Raw genomic sequence first — 14,435 nt, 5'->3', positions numbered from 1 at the left:
ATTCAGTTCTGCATTTTTTCAAGTGTCTTCCACTTTCAAATACACCCACAGACGTGGACTTGGGCGTATATTTTTATTCTCCCAGTTCTCTGCAAGGTGCTCTGTCCTCCAAAACCAGCTGTCACGAAGCCTTACCTTGATAAATTTTCTCTGTGGAATATGAGACTGAGGCTAGAAGGTCTGTCACTAGAGCAGAGAAATGCACAGAACAGAGAGGATGATACACCTCCACAAGCCCTAGGGTCTCTCATCAAATCTAGGTCTATTTCTGAACTCAGGAGCCCACCTCCTCTGACCTTACCCACAGTGGGAATTGAGAACGGAAACACCTTGGGTCAAGGTCCTTTGTGCCTATCTCCCCAGATTCTTGTCCTCTAGATAAAGAACCAGGGGAGAAGTCAGTTGTGTACTGACTTATTCAGAGCTAACCAAGCAATGCGAGTCTAAATAACAATTGCTACAGCGCTTGTAAGCCAGGCTGGTGATGTGGTCTGTCTTACTGAATTCCTCAAATAGCCCTATAATTCACTCCATTCTTCAGAAAAGAAAGCCAAGGCTTACAGAGCCTTAGTAACTCGCTTGTGTGACTATTAAGAGGCAAGCTGGGATTTCAACCCAGGTCTATCTGACTCCAGAATCCACACTCTTAACTCCTAGACCCTACCATTTCCTTGAGAGAATGCAGAGAGACGAATAACATACATAAAGCTGGAAACAGCTAGGCTAGTGCTTGAAAAGAGGGGAGGTGGAAAATCTATTTTTAAATTAGAGATAGCATCTTTTGTGAAAGGTTGAAAATTTCATTGTTGAAAATGGTGATGCTATTCCTACATTTGACTAACGCAGATCTGGCGGTCATAGCTGCAAAAGGGAAGTGGAAAAGGGAAGTTGGAGTAAATAAATTAGAAGCTTTGGAATGCATCAACACTTCCTCTAATTAAAGGCAGAAGCTTGTTCCCTTCTTCCTCGTCCCAGTCCAGCTCCAATTCTAGGCTCTAATTCCCAGACCTTCTGATGAACTACACTCCCCACCTATTCAACCCCATCACACTCTAGCCTAACCCACCGGCTTCTGGGGAGATGGCAGGCGTGGGCAGAGCCTGGGCTGAACGCTCCAAGGAGAGCTGTTGTGCCTCCCTGTCTCCAGAAGCAGTGGAAGGAACAGCACACAGAGGGGAGCCAAGCTGTAACTCCGGAAGAAAACTGGGCTTCTGTGCAGTTGCTCAGTGGGTACTTCTCCAAACATTTCATTCTAGAACCCCCTAAAGAGTCTGAAGGGACTGGAGGGGAGGTGTCAGTAGACATTTTGGTAAAAATTGAGCAAGGATAACCAGCTGCCTGGCTTGGAACACGTGCCGGAGGGCTGGGCTACTAAGCAGTGTTTTACGACACCTGGGAGGAAGAAAGTTTTCTTGTTACAAGCCTTAAAAGTTCCAGAACATCACTTTTGCATATTCTATTGGTCAAGCAAACCACTAAAGCCAACCCAGATCTCAAAAAGAGGGGTAGTCAAAGCCTGTGGCCACCTTTAATCTACCACACACCCCCACTTTCCAGAAGAGTACATGAGGCTCATAGTGTGACACCTGACTGTTTCCAGGGAATGTAGTTGTTAAACACTATATTGGTTTCCTATTGCTGCTGTAACAAATCGCCATAAACATAAATGGCTTAAAACAATCAATTTATTCTCTTACACTTCTGCAGGCCGGAAATCTGAAATGTGTCTTATAGGTGAAAATCAAGGTTTCAACAGAACTGAGTTACTTCTGGAGGCTCTAGGAGAGAATTTATTTCCTGGCCTTTGGCAGCTTCTAGAGGCTGCCTGCAGTCCTCGGCTGTGGCCCTGCCCTCCACGGCCGGAACACACACTCAAAATCTGCTATCGTCACACCTCCTCTCTGACTTTGACCCTCTTCCTCCCTCTCATAAGCACCTTTGTGATTAAATTGGGCCCACTCTGAAAATGCAAGATGATCTTTCTATCTCAAGATCCTTAACTTAATCCCATCTGCACGGTCTAGCTTGCCATGTAAGGTAACATAGTCATAGGCTCTGAGGATTAGAATGTGGACATTGGGGGGTCAACAATCTGTCTACTACAGACACTGAGCCTGACCTGTATAGGTCTGTGATAGTCGGAGATTGCTGTGTTACTCATTGCCTCGGATATACAGCATAACTGACCAACCTCCAAACTCAGGCCTTCAACCTAGAAGTCGGTTTAGCTCACAGGCTTGTGAGGTGCTGAGTGGGTCTCAGCTTCCCTGGTGCCACTCACATATTTGTAGGTAAGCTTTCCTTGGCTGGGACAGCTGAGACAAATCGATTTCTTTCTACATGGCTCAGATACTCCATGGGCTAGCTCAGGTTTATTTTCATAGCAAGGACAGAAGTGCAGGAGCCCCAGGAGAAACATGCAAGGGCCTTATAAAGCTTCTGCTAAACTCATGTCTATTGACAGCCTGTTGGTCAAGGCAAGCCATGTGGTTAGGGCGAGGGTTGGGGTAGGGAGGACATCTAAGATTTCACGACAGGATGTATGTACAGAGAGTGGTGAGTAATTAGGACTCTGAGTTAATTTCCCTCCTCTTGTGACATGGCTGTTTCAGTTCCAGGTGCCAGTGAATACAAAGTCCACCCATGAGCATTTGTTATGGGTTTGCAAGAGCCAGAGATTGTGGGGGCTCTCTATTCTCCCGAGGTGGCTACATCTGTATATTTATCCAATCCCATGAGCTCTCCCTGGGCTTCCCAGGAGATGCAGGTTTGATTTCTGGGTCAGGAAGATCCCTTGGAGTAGGAAATGGCAACCCACTCCAGTGTTCTTGCCTGGAGAATTCCACGGACACAGGAGCTTGGAGGGCTATACAGTCCATAGAGTTACAAAGAGTCAGATGTGGCTGAACATGCACAAGTTTTCCTTAACAGATGGCTGGAACTCATCCCAGTGAGAGGCAGGTTTTATGTTCCCTTTCCCCTTGAATCAGCAGGGTCCTGGGATTGCCTTGGACAATAGCTGCTGCTGCTGCTGCTGCTAAGTCGCTTCAGTCGTGTCTGACTCTGTGCGACCCCATAGATGGCAGCCCAGCAGGCTCCCCCGTCCCTGGGATTCTCCAGGCAAGAACACTGGAGTGGGTTGCCATTTCCTTCTCCAGTGCATGAAAGTGAAAAGTGAAAGTGAAGTCACTCAGTCGTTTCCAACTCTTAGCGACCCCATGGACTGTAGCCCACCAGGCTCCTCCGTCCATGGGATTTTCCAGGCAAGAGTGCTGGAGTGGGGTGCCATTGCCTTCTCCGCTTGAACAACAGAGCACAGCAGAAATGATGCCATGTGACTTCCAAAGTTTAGATTACAAAAAACTTCAGCTTCTGCCTGGCTCCCTCTATCTCAAAATGTTCAACTTTGGAACCTAGTAGCCATGTTCATGAAGCTCAGGTCACATGAAAATTTCCCCTTGAAGAGGAATCAAGGCTTTGCCCCAATAGTCAGCACCAACTGGTCAGCTGTGTGAGTAGGCAACCCTGGAGGTAGGTTCTCCAGACCTAAACACACGTTTAGAAACTGTAGCCTTGGCTGACATTTTGACCACAACCTTATGAGAGCTGAATCAGAACTACCCAGCCAAGCCATTCTCAGATACGTGATCCACAGAAACAATGAACAGTAATAAATGATTATTATCATTTTAAGTCACTAATATTTGAGATAATTTGTTATGCAGCATTAGCTAACTGCTACAGACCTATTCATGAGGCTTAGGACAGAGAGAGAATAGACATGGTCTGAGACTTTAAGCACCCTACGGTCTCCAGGTGACCAAACAGACACTAATGGATCAACAATATGTATTGCTGATCAACTAATGGAATCAACAATAATGTATGTCTTAGGCCATTGGGTTGCTACAACAGAATACTACGGACTGGGTGGCTCACAAACAATGAGAATTTATTTCTCACCCTTCCGGAGGCTGGGAAATCCAAAAGCAGGTTACCTGCAGATCAGGTATCTGATGAAAGCTCACTTCCTGACTCACAAAGTGCTGTCTTCTTGCTGCATCCTCGCAAGGCAGAAGGGGCTGGGGAGCCCTCTGGGGTCCTTTACAGAAGCACTAATCTGTTCATGAGGGCTCTATCCCTGGGACCTGATCATTGTCCAAATGCCCCACCTCCAAATACCATCACACTGGCAGTTAGGATTTCAACACATGAATTCCAAAGAGGGTCACAGGCTTTCAGACTATGGCAGTACAGAAAGTATTTAATACAGTCAGGATATACTTAGGTTGCTAAGAGGAAGGGTGGGTCAGAGATAAGGTGACCATATTTTCCTCAGCTCAAAACTGGGGCAATTTTCTAATGGTATCCCATTGTAGCTTTGGATTGGAACAGAATATTTAGATCAAGACTGACCAGAGTAGTCAGGTTGATATGGTCACTTTGTCCAGAAATTGTCCTGTCTGTTGGGGCTTAGTGTGATCTCTAAGGGCTGTCTGTGGTCACAGGTACTGTGATGGCGAAAAAGTGAAGATTTCCAGGCTTCGCCCTCGCCCTTGTCTGGGAGACAGAGCTTGGCTCAGTCGTCTTCCCATCACCTCTCCAGTGGGGTCTCTGTGTGTTTTGGGCTTTGAGTTGCAAAATCAGGAGAGAAGTGAAGAGAAGAAGGGATGTGCCTAGAGCTGGAAGAGGAGTTTGGGAGGCAAGAATTTTGGAAAGGAGCACTACAGGATCAGATTTGGTATACAGAGAAATAAACAGGAGAGGAAAAACAGAATTTTGAGAAGTAATGTTTTGATCCTTCTCATATGATCCTCAAGAACTTGAGTTATTTTGAAACATCATTTATTTTATTTTTTTTTGGTTGCCAGATTGAGTTTATTTGATGGCAAATGCTTTGAGAATGGACCGCGTGGGTAATGGCTCTCTGGGGGCCGTGCTGTGATTTCCCAGCAGACGGAGAGTGGGGTGTTTTGAGCGCTTCTATGTGTAAGGAGATGGTTGGATCAGTAACTGTGAGGGGAAGAAATTGAAAGCCAAAGGAATGTTTATCTGTTCCAGGCTTGGGAGTCTGTGTGACTTAGGGCTTGAGAATTTAGGCTACCCTAGGCCCAGCCGTGTCCAGATATGTGAAAGGGGCCCAGATACGTGAAAGACTCAAGGCTTTTCGAGAACTGTCTGTCTGTGGCATCACAGACTACTCTGGCTATAGCCCCTGGAGCAGCTCCGGGAGAGGATGGAGAAGGAGGGCTTGGCCAGAGCTTGACCAAACAGAAGATGCTGGGCTGTGGGGAGAAGCAGGAGCTTTGCGGGATCCTCAACGAGGAACTCAGAAGTAAAGATGGGGAAAAAGTGTCCTGAGAGTAAGGGCGTATATGTGAAGATCTCCCTCATTTTTCTGAAATTTCTCAGGGGATTGTGAGTTCCCCAAGGTCAAGGGCTGGTTCTTTTCTGCATTTGTTTCTCAGACTTAACACCATGCTCAACTGTTTGTAATTGCTCCATAAATCATCTTAGAGGGAGGAAGGGAAGAAAGATTGGTTGATTCTGGGACCTCCCTTCAAAATTAGTTGGCTACCTAATTAAGACATGACATTGTTCTCATTGGGCTTCCCTGATAGCTCAGTTTGTAAAGAATCCAGTTTTTCTCCTTGAAATCTAATTTCTCCTGGAGGCAGAGCTGGAGTAGAAGACCCTGATTTCAGTCCTAAGTGTTCAGAGTTCTAGAGTTCCTTTTATCTGCTCTCAATCCAGCCATGCCTATTCTCACAGTGAAGACAGGATGATAGGGAAGCCATTCGCAATCTGCCATGGCACCGTGGAGCTGCAAACTATTGCTGAAATTCCTTACAGAAGTTTTGGTCTCTTGTACAAGACTGGCTGAAATGAGAGTTAAATGACATGTGCCTGAAAGGCCCTGATACAACCTCTAGCAAATAAACAGGTCTCAGGACACTCAGCTCTCCATTTCTCTGGTGGGTAAACTCAGTCCTGTTCATTGACTGACCTGACCATTGCTTGCACTTTATCTCTTCAAGCTGCCCTCTTGCAGTTTCTCTCTCGTCTCTGGCCTTGCTTCCTCCTGACGTCCTCCAGTCTTGGTCAGTCTTGGGCCCTGACCCTATTTTCCTGCCGCATTTCTCTGGCTAGCTCTGCTCAGGCCTTTTGGTAGGACTGCGGTGGTATGGCTCCCAGGAGGCTCATGCCCAGGACATGAGGGGCCCGCACAAAGCCGCAGAGATAGGACTGTCCGCTCCACGGCTTCAGGAAGGGTAACACCCATCTTTCTGGTGGCTGCACACGGCATATTGGGGGGTGGGAATTAAAACTTAAAACGAGGTGCACCAACATTTCACAGGACTCCAGGGCTCTGTCTCAGCCCTGGGAGCCCCCTCCTCCCCTAGCCTTCGGCCTCACCTCAGTTGCCATCCTCTCTGACTGCCCTCCAGCCTCTGCCTAGATGGGGATGGCAAGCTGCAGGTTAGCCTGGCTTCCTTGTCTCATCCTCCCCACCCTTGAAGGTGGGGGTCTCACACAGGGTGCCCCAGCCCTGCTGTGGGCATTTAGAATGACTTCTGAAGAGCTTGTTTTTCAGATTGCATTGGGGAGTGCCCAGAAGCAGGTGCTGGGTCTGTGCCTGATTTGGAGGAAGACAGTAGCGGGTGCGGTCAGCCTCTCCTGACAATGAATTTGCTCGCTGTCAGGAACGTTCCCAGAGAGCCCAGGTGAGCGGTCAGGTCAGAGTGGAGGAAACTCAGCCGCAGCCACGGCTCACCCCATCTGGGTGAGCCTTCTCTGCTGGTGACACAGGAGCCCTCAGGAAGCAGGAGAGCCGGCCTGCCTTCTGGCCACCGCGGGGCACCCGTGCGCTGCGAGCAGGCCCGGAGGAGCTGCCAGCGTGGCCGGTCCAGGCCGAGGAGGCAGGTCCAGGGCGGAGCTGCTTCCAGCCGCCCTGGCAGGCTCGTGTAGCATTCCAGAGAGCACAGGGCCGAGAACCCCGCTCGGCCCGAGGCATCTGGACTGGCATCCAGGCCGGGCGTTGCCTCTTTCCTCAGTCCTCTTTTTGGGTCCTGGGGCCAAAGGTTCAGCTGGAGCTTCTGTTTTTCTTTTCTGCAGAGGGGCTGCATTGGAATTGAGGAGGACAGGGAAACGGGTGGGTGTCAGCCAGGGGAACTTTCCACTTTGTTTCAGGCTGTTGGAAAGCCATATCTCTAAAATGTGGGCTGAGCACTCCAAGCGCCTAGCACTGTGCCAGCCACCCCCAGAGACGGAGATGAGGAGGCCTGGTCTCTGCCGTAAGCTGCCGTCTGTCTAGGAGGGAGCGGACTGCTCACAGAACCATCCTTGACAGCCTCACTGGCTGATACCTGCGTACATGTTCAGCTGTGTCTGACTCTTTGTGACCCAACGGACTGTAGCCCGACAGGATCCTCTGTCTATGGAATTTTCCAGGCAAGAGTACTGGAGTGGGTTGCCATTTCTTCCTCCAGGAGATCTTCCCAGCCCAGGAATTGAACCCATGTCTCTTGAGGCCATGTACCTGGAGAAGATCAAAAGAGGAGATACCACCACAGTTTCCAAACCACTGAACTCCACAGACAGCACAACGATAGGAAACATATCTACTTGCTCATGGCCAGTGCCTAGCACAGTGTCTGGCCCACTGGAGTAGCTTAGTGTACACTTGTTGAATGAATGAATAAATGAAATGAGTAGTCAAAGAAGGCTTCCTGGACTAAAAGGAATCTGAACAGGCCCTTGGAGGATGGGCAGGATTTGACCAGGCCAAGCTTAAAGGAAGTGTATCCTAGGCACCTGGGAGCCTTGTAAAGAGAGGCAGGAAAGGAAAACGGCCACAGAAGAGCTGTTCTAGACAAGGGCGGAGGGACAGCTTTCCTGTTACTCTGAGGATAAAGCGCAGGCCCGCAGCGTCTCTTCTGAGCCCCTCTGAAGCTGGCTTTGCCTTCCACTTCAGTGGTATCTGTGCCCTCCAGGCAACTCAAGCATTTATTCGCAATCCTTGGAACAAGACTCTTATTCTCTCTCCTCCAGGCCTGTAAACATTCTCAACCCCTCTGGCAGGAAGACCCTGCACCTCTACCTCTATGTCTCTTCCTCCCAAGGTCTTCCCTTCCTCAGTCAGTTTGGTCAGCCTGTTACTGACCAAGGTTCTTGGCTTTCTTAATCAACAGAAATTGATCTGACTCCTGATAAGAAATTCAAGCCAGGCTTTATTGGGCCCCCTGGTGCAGCAGTGGGAAACAAGAACAAACAGTAGTTTTTTTTGCTTGCTCATTTGCTGGAGGCAGGAGGGGAGGCGGACTATAGTCCCTTATGTTTCTTTGTGTTTTGTTGTTCAAGAAGACATTCGTCTAGGCACAAGCATGGAGGCATTTCAGCCAGGGGTTCCAGGTCCAGCCTGTCTAAGTTCCGAGTGTGGCCACACCACCCCACACTTGCCTCTGTCTCTATGCCTGGCCAAGAGTAAGTTGTCCCAGATTCCCCCAGAGACTGCCAATCACAGTCCAACAATCGACTACAACTTCAGCAAACTGGATGCCAATGTCAGAGGTGGCTGGCATCCAAGAGGCTGAGAAAATGAGAAGGTGTGTGACCTTGGCTCACATACATCTGTAAGTGGAAGGGGCTGGGCTGAAATGAGCATGACTTACCAAGCTTTTCCATAAAGCCAAGTGTGATTTCTGATCACACTGGTGAATGTGGATTTCCCATTACGCCTTATAGCTCCTTGGACCTTGAGATCAAGTCTCATTCTCCTTTGTATGGCACCAACTAGGCACTACACCAGGCACACGGTAGGCTTAATACTTAATTGTTTACTTATTTGGTTAATTAATTGGTCACACCCACTTAGAGAAGGTGTCATCATAATTTCCTGTCTCTGCCCTCAATCTTGAATTCCTCAATCTTTATTCCCCCTTCTGCAGGAAGGGGTACTCACCCCTAGAGAATATGCCCAGAGTAGAACATAGTACCAGAAGTAGAAATAAGAAGGCTACCACAGTAGGTGAAAGCAGATTACCAACTAAACAGTATATGCTTAGAGGTAGTAAAGGCCCTCTAAAGAGACACTTAGCCCAAGCTTTCACTTTTTAAGACGAGATATCGAGACTAGGGTATGGAAATTATTTGTTAAGGTCACAAGACATCTCTTGCACATCAGATCCAGATATTTGGCCTTGGGCTTTGCGGCTCAGTGTCCTTCCACTGTAGCAGACCAGACCACCGCTAAGCCCCTTCCTACTGCTGTTTCCCAAGAAGGAGCTTGGTGGAAAGATCATGGGCATGTGTGCCAGTCGTGAGTTCAGATCCTGATTCTGCTACTTAACTGTCATTTGACCTCGCATGATATACAGATTACCCCTTGTGAGAGAGAGGTCTAGCCCCTGTATGAGGGCCAGCCTCTGAGTTTGCTGACAGTGTCAGCAGAGAGATGACGCTGTGGCTCTCAGTTAACGTCAGCCCTGCTCTCCTTCCTCCCAGCTCTTGCTTCTTTATCCTTTCCCAGGCTCTGAGGAACTTGTAAAGTCTACTTAGAAGTGCTTCTGGAGGTCCCTAAGCCCATCTGCCTCCATGGATTCAGGGTCCATCCCTCCTTCCAGCTTCTAAGGAAGACATGGCAGTGGATGAAGGTGGGCCGGTCTCATCCTGAGAGCTGGGATCTATCAGAGCCCTTGCTGAAGTTTAACATGAAGCTATCTTCTCTATCTTGCCCTCCAGGAGGATGAGGATGGCTCCATTTTTTTTCTATTTTTGTTTTTTAAAGCTTCCCTTTCCTTTTTCTACTCTGTGTGTTTATTTTTCCTTCACTGGCCTAATCTAGCCTCCTTTCCTCACTCTCCAAGGCTCCAGGAGCCACCTCCACCCCTTCTCTCCTCCTCCCCGTCCTGTGGTTTGTCTGCAGATGGCAGCTGAGCAATGTCCCCTGGACACAGCCCCGCCAGACCCAGACGTCTTCCCAGCCACATTCGGTGCTGCCCACCACACCACAGCTTCCGAGGCGGTCTGTCTGGGGCAGACGGAAACAGAGCAGCCGAACGGAGCCTGCAGGCTGGGCCCAGCAGCTGTCTCCGGCAGCTGTCTGCTTGAGGAGGAGCAGGCTCGAGTTGCCTTCCCAGCTGCTCTGACAAACTGCCCGAGGTCCCCAGGGCCTCTGGCTTCTCCACAAGATGGCTGCTACTAGCTTTCCTTGCCCCAGGCCCTCTTCCTGGGCTGCACTGAACCCTTGCCGGAAAATTTCCGAGCAGGCTAAAGCAATCTGCTGGGAAAACAAAGCCTGTGCCCAGCAAGGCAGGATGGGCCAAAGGGTTTCAGTTTGATCCAAAAGCTCAGAGCACAGACCAGACCTCTAAGTTTGGAGGGACTTTTGGTTGTTGTTTTAAGGACAGCCTGTCTTTCCTTGTGTTGACTGCCTCCTTGCTTCTTTTTGCCTCACTGTCTCCTCTCCCCCTCCTGGCACTGGGGAAGGTCAGGAATGGAGGGCGGGCAGGCAGGCAGGGCCAGAAGGGAAGCAATTTCACTGTCTGGTAGTGTTCTTGACCTTCAGTCTCACTAGAAGACCTCATTGATATTCCACTGCAGGCCAACGTGGGGAATGGCATGACCTTGTGTTCAGGGAGCATGGTCCAACTTTATCAAAGCATCTTCATTTCCATTCATCCGTTTTAGTCTCCTAGCAGCCCTGGATAGGGCGTAAGGTGAGAGACAGGCCTCACAGGTCACAGAGGTCAGCTCTGTCCACACTTAACTCCCTCCTAGCCATTGGCATGTTTAACCATTTAGAGAACGTCTTTTGTGGATCCAGAGACAAACTTCCTGAAGCTTGCATACACCGGCCTCACACTGAGGTTCTTGAGAACATGAACTCTGATTCAGAATCTGACTCTGCTCTGAGTGACTGGGAAGCCTTGGGCAAGTTACTTAGCCCCTCTGTACCTCACTTTCTTGTCTGTAACACAGTGGTAATATTGTACCTAATTCACAGGGCTCTTATGAGGACTTTTTATTGTTCAGTCACTCAGTCGTCTCCGACTCTTTGTGACCGCATGGACTGCAGCATGCCAGGCTTCCCTGTCCTTCATCATCTCCCGGAGCTTGCTCAAACTCACGTCCATTGAGTCAGTGATGCCATCCAAGCATCTCATCCTTTGTTGTCCCCTTCTCCTCCTGCCTTCAATCTTTTCTAGCATCAAGGTCTTTTCTAATAAGTTGGCTCTTCACATCAGGTGGCCAAAGTAATGGTTTCAGCTTCAGCATCAGTCCTTCCAGTGAATATTCAGGACTGATTTCCTTTAGAATTATCTGGCTTGATCTCCTTGCAGTCCAAGGGACTCTCAAGAGTCTTCTGCAACAATACAGTTCAAAAGCATCAATTCTTTGGCACTCAGCCTTCTTTATGGTCCAACTCTCACATCCATCCATACACGGCTACTGGAAAAACCATAGCCTTGACTAGATGGACTTTTGTTGGCAAAGTAATGTCTCTGCTTTTTAATATGCTGTCTAGGATTGTCAAGGAGCAAGTGTCTTTTAATTTCATGGCTGCAGTCATGATCTCCAGTGATTTTGGAGCCCAAGAGAATAAAGTCTCTCACTGTTTCCATTGTTTCCCCCATGTATTTGCTATGAAGTGATGGAACCAGATGCCATAATCTTAGTTTTTTGAATGTTGAGTTTTAAGACAGCTTTTCCCACTCTCCTCTTTAACCTTCATCAAGAGGCTCTTCAGTTCCTCTTTGCTTTCTGCCATAAGGGTGGTGTTATCTGCATATCTGAGGTTGTTGATATTTCTCCCATCAATCTTGATTCCGCTTGTACTTTGTCCAGCCTGGCGTTTTACACGATATACTCTGCATAGAAGTTAAATAAGCAGGGTGACAATATACAGCCTTGACATACTCATTTCCCAATTTGGAACCAGTTCGTTTTTCATGTTGGGTTCTAACTGCTGCTTCTTGACCTGCATACAGGTTTCTCAGGAGGCAGGTCAGGTGGTCTGGTATTCCCATCTCTTTAAGAATTTTCCACAGTTTGTTGTGGTCCACATAGTCAAAGGCTTCAGTGTAGTCAGTGAAGCAGAAGTAGATGTTTTTATGGAATTCTCTTGCTTTTTCTGATCCAACTAATGTTGGAAATTTGATCTCTGGTTTCTCTGCCTTTTCTAAGTCCAGCTTGTACATCTGGAAGTTTTCGGTTCATGAACTGTTGAAGCTTAACTTGGAGAATTTTGAGCATTACTTTGCTAGCATGTGAAATGAGTGCAATTGTGAGGTAGTTTGAACATGCTTTGGCATTGCCTTTCTTTGGGATTGGAATGAAAACTGAACATTTCCATCCTGTGGCCACTGCTGAGTTTTCCAAATTTGCTGGCATAGTGAGTGCAGCACTTTCACAGCATCCTTTTAGAATTTGCAATAGCTCAGCTGGAATTCCACCACTTCCATTAGTTTTGTTCATAGTGAGGCTTCCTAAGGCCCACTTGACTTCATACTCCAGGATGGCTCTAGGTGAGTGATCACACCATTGTGGTTATATGGGTCACAAAGACCTTTTTTGGTATAGTTCTTCTATATTTTCTTGCCACCTCTTCTTAATATCTTCTGCTTCTGTTAGGTCCACCCTGTTTCTGTTGTTTATTGAGCCCATCTTTGCATGAAATGTTCCCTTGGTATCTCTAATTTTCTTGAAGAGATCGCTAGTCTTTCCCATTCTATTGTCTTCCTCTATTTCTTTGCATTGTTCACTCAGGAGGCTCTTTTCTCTCCTTGCTATTCTTTGGAACTCTGCATTCAGATGCGTGTATCTTTCCTTTCCTCTTACAAGGACTCATTGATTACTGTTTAGAAAGTGTTTAGTGTAGTATGTGCCATATTAATGTTTGCTCAGTAAATTAGTCCCAATTCTGAAACACAGTGTCACAGGGATCCTAGCTTTCCCTCAGTCATGGACAGCACTCACGGCTCCCTGATTCTTTTCTTAGCCATGCTCTTCATTTGCTCAAGAAATATCTATCGAACACTTACAATGTGCCTTGGCCTTCAGTGTGCTGTGTGTATGGAACAAAATGGTCCCTGTGCTCATGGAATTTACAGTAAATGCAAAAATATATACATCATTTCAAACTGTGGTGTACCATGAAGGAAAGAAAAAGTAGGAAGCTGTGCAAGAGAGGGGAGGGTGGTGGTAAGAGGGTCTGAGCCTCTAAACCAGGAAATGACCCTGAGCCCAGGCTGGAAGGGTAAGGAAGAGCAGCTACAGAAGTTGGGGGGTGAATAAGAGCTTTCTGGGTGAATAAGAACCAGGACATGTAACAAACCAAAGAAAAGCAACATGGTGAGAGGGCCATGGAGTGGGGACTGTGGGAGAGGACCCTGGAGAGTTAGGTAGAACCAGAGCTAGGCAATGGCACCCCACTCCAGTACTCTTGCCTGGAAAATCCCATGGACCACGGAGCCTGGTAGGCTGCAGTCCATGGGGTCGCTAAGAGTCAGACATGACTGAGAGACTTCACTTTCACTTTTCACTTTCATGCATTGGAGAAGGAAATGGCAACCCACTCCAGTGTTCTTGCCTGGAGAATCCCAGGGACGGGGGAGCCTGCTGGGCTGCCGTCTATGGGGTCGCATAGAGTCGGACACGACTGAAGCGACTTAGCATAGCATAGCATAGCATAGTGCTAGGATTCCGGCTTGCAGTTAATGTAGAGTGTGAATTATGGAAGGGTTTTATGTGGTGAAGTGGTCTGGTCCCATTTTGGTTTTCAGAGCTCTCTCTGGCTGTAGTGTGGAGAGCTGCTTGCTGGCAAAGTGGTGAAGAAGGGAGTGAATAGGAGGGTGAGCAGTGATCTGGGGGGAGATGATAGTGACTTTGGGTGGAGAAATGGCTGTGGTGGGAGAGAAGTGTGCTAAGCTGAGATGTGTTTTGGAAGTAGAAGGAAGGGCTTAAAAGTGGCACGTGTGAGAAAACTTTTGAGTTTGAAGGGTGCATATTCAAAAGCAGAAACATCACTTTGCCAACAAAGGTCCGTCTAGTCAAGGCTATGGTTTTTCCTGTGGTCATGTATGGATGTGAGAGTTGGACTGTGAAGAAGGCTGAGCACTGAAGAATTGATGCTTTTGAACTGTGGTGTTGGAAAAGACTCTTGAGAGTCCCTTGGACTGCAAGGAGATCCAACCAGTCCATTCTGAAGGAGATCAGCCCTGGGATTTCTTTGGAGGGAATGATGCTAAAGCTGAAACTCCAGTACTTTGGCCACTTCATGCGAAGAGTTGACTCATTGGAAAAGACTCTGATGCTGGGAGGGATTGGGGGCAGGAGGAGAAGGGGACGACAGAGGATGAGATGGCTGGATGGCATCGCTGACTCGATGGACGTGAGTCTGAGTAAACTCTGGGAGTTGGTGATGGACAGGGAGG

The sequence above is a fragment of the Bubalus kerabau genome, chromosome 5, assembly GCF_029407905.1.
Source record: "Bubalus kerabau isolate K-KA32 ecotype Philippines breed swamp buffalo chromosome 5, PCC_UOA_SB_1v2, whole genome shotgun sequence".
NCBI classification, from domain to species: Eukaryota; Metazoa; Chordata; class Mammalia; order Artiodactyla; family Bovidae; genus Bubalus; species Bubalus kerabau.
The sequence above is the reverse complement of the archived record's forward strand: the minus strand, read 5'-3'. Positions refer to the sequence as shown.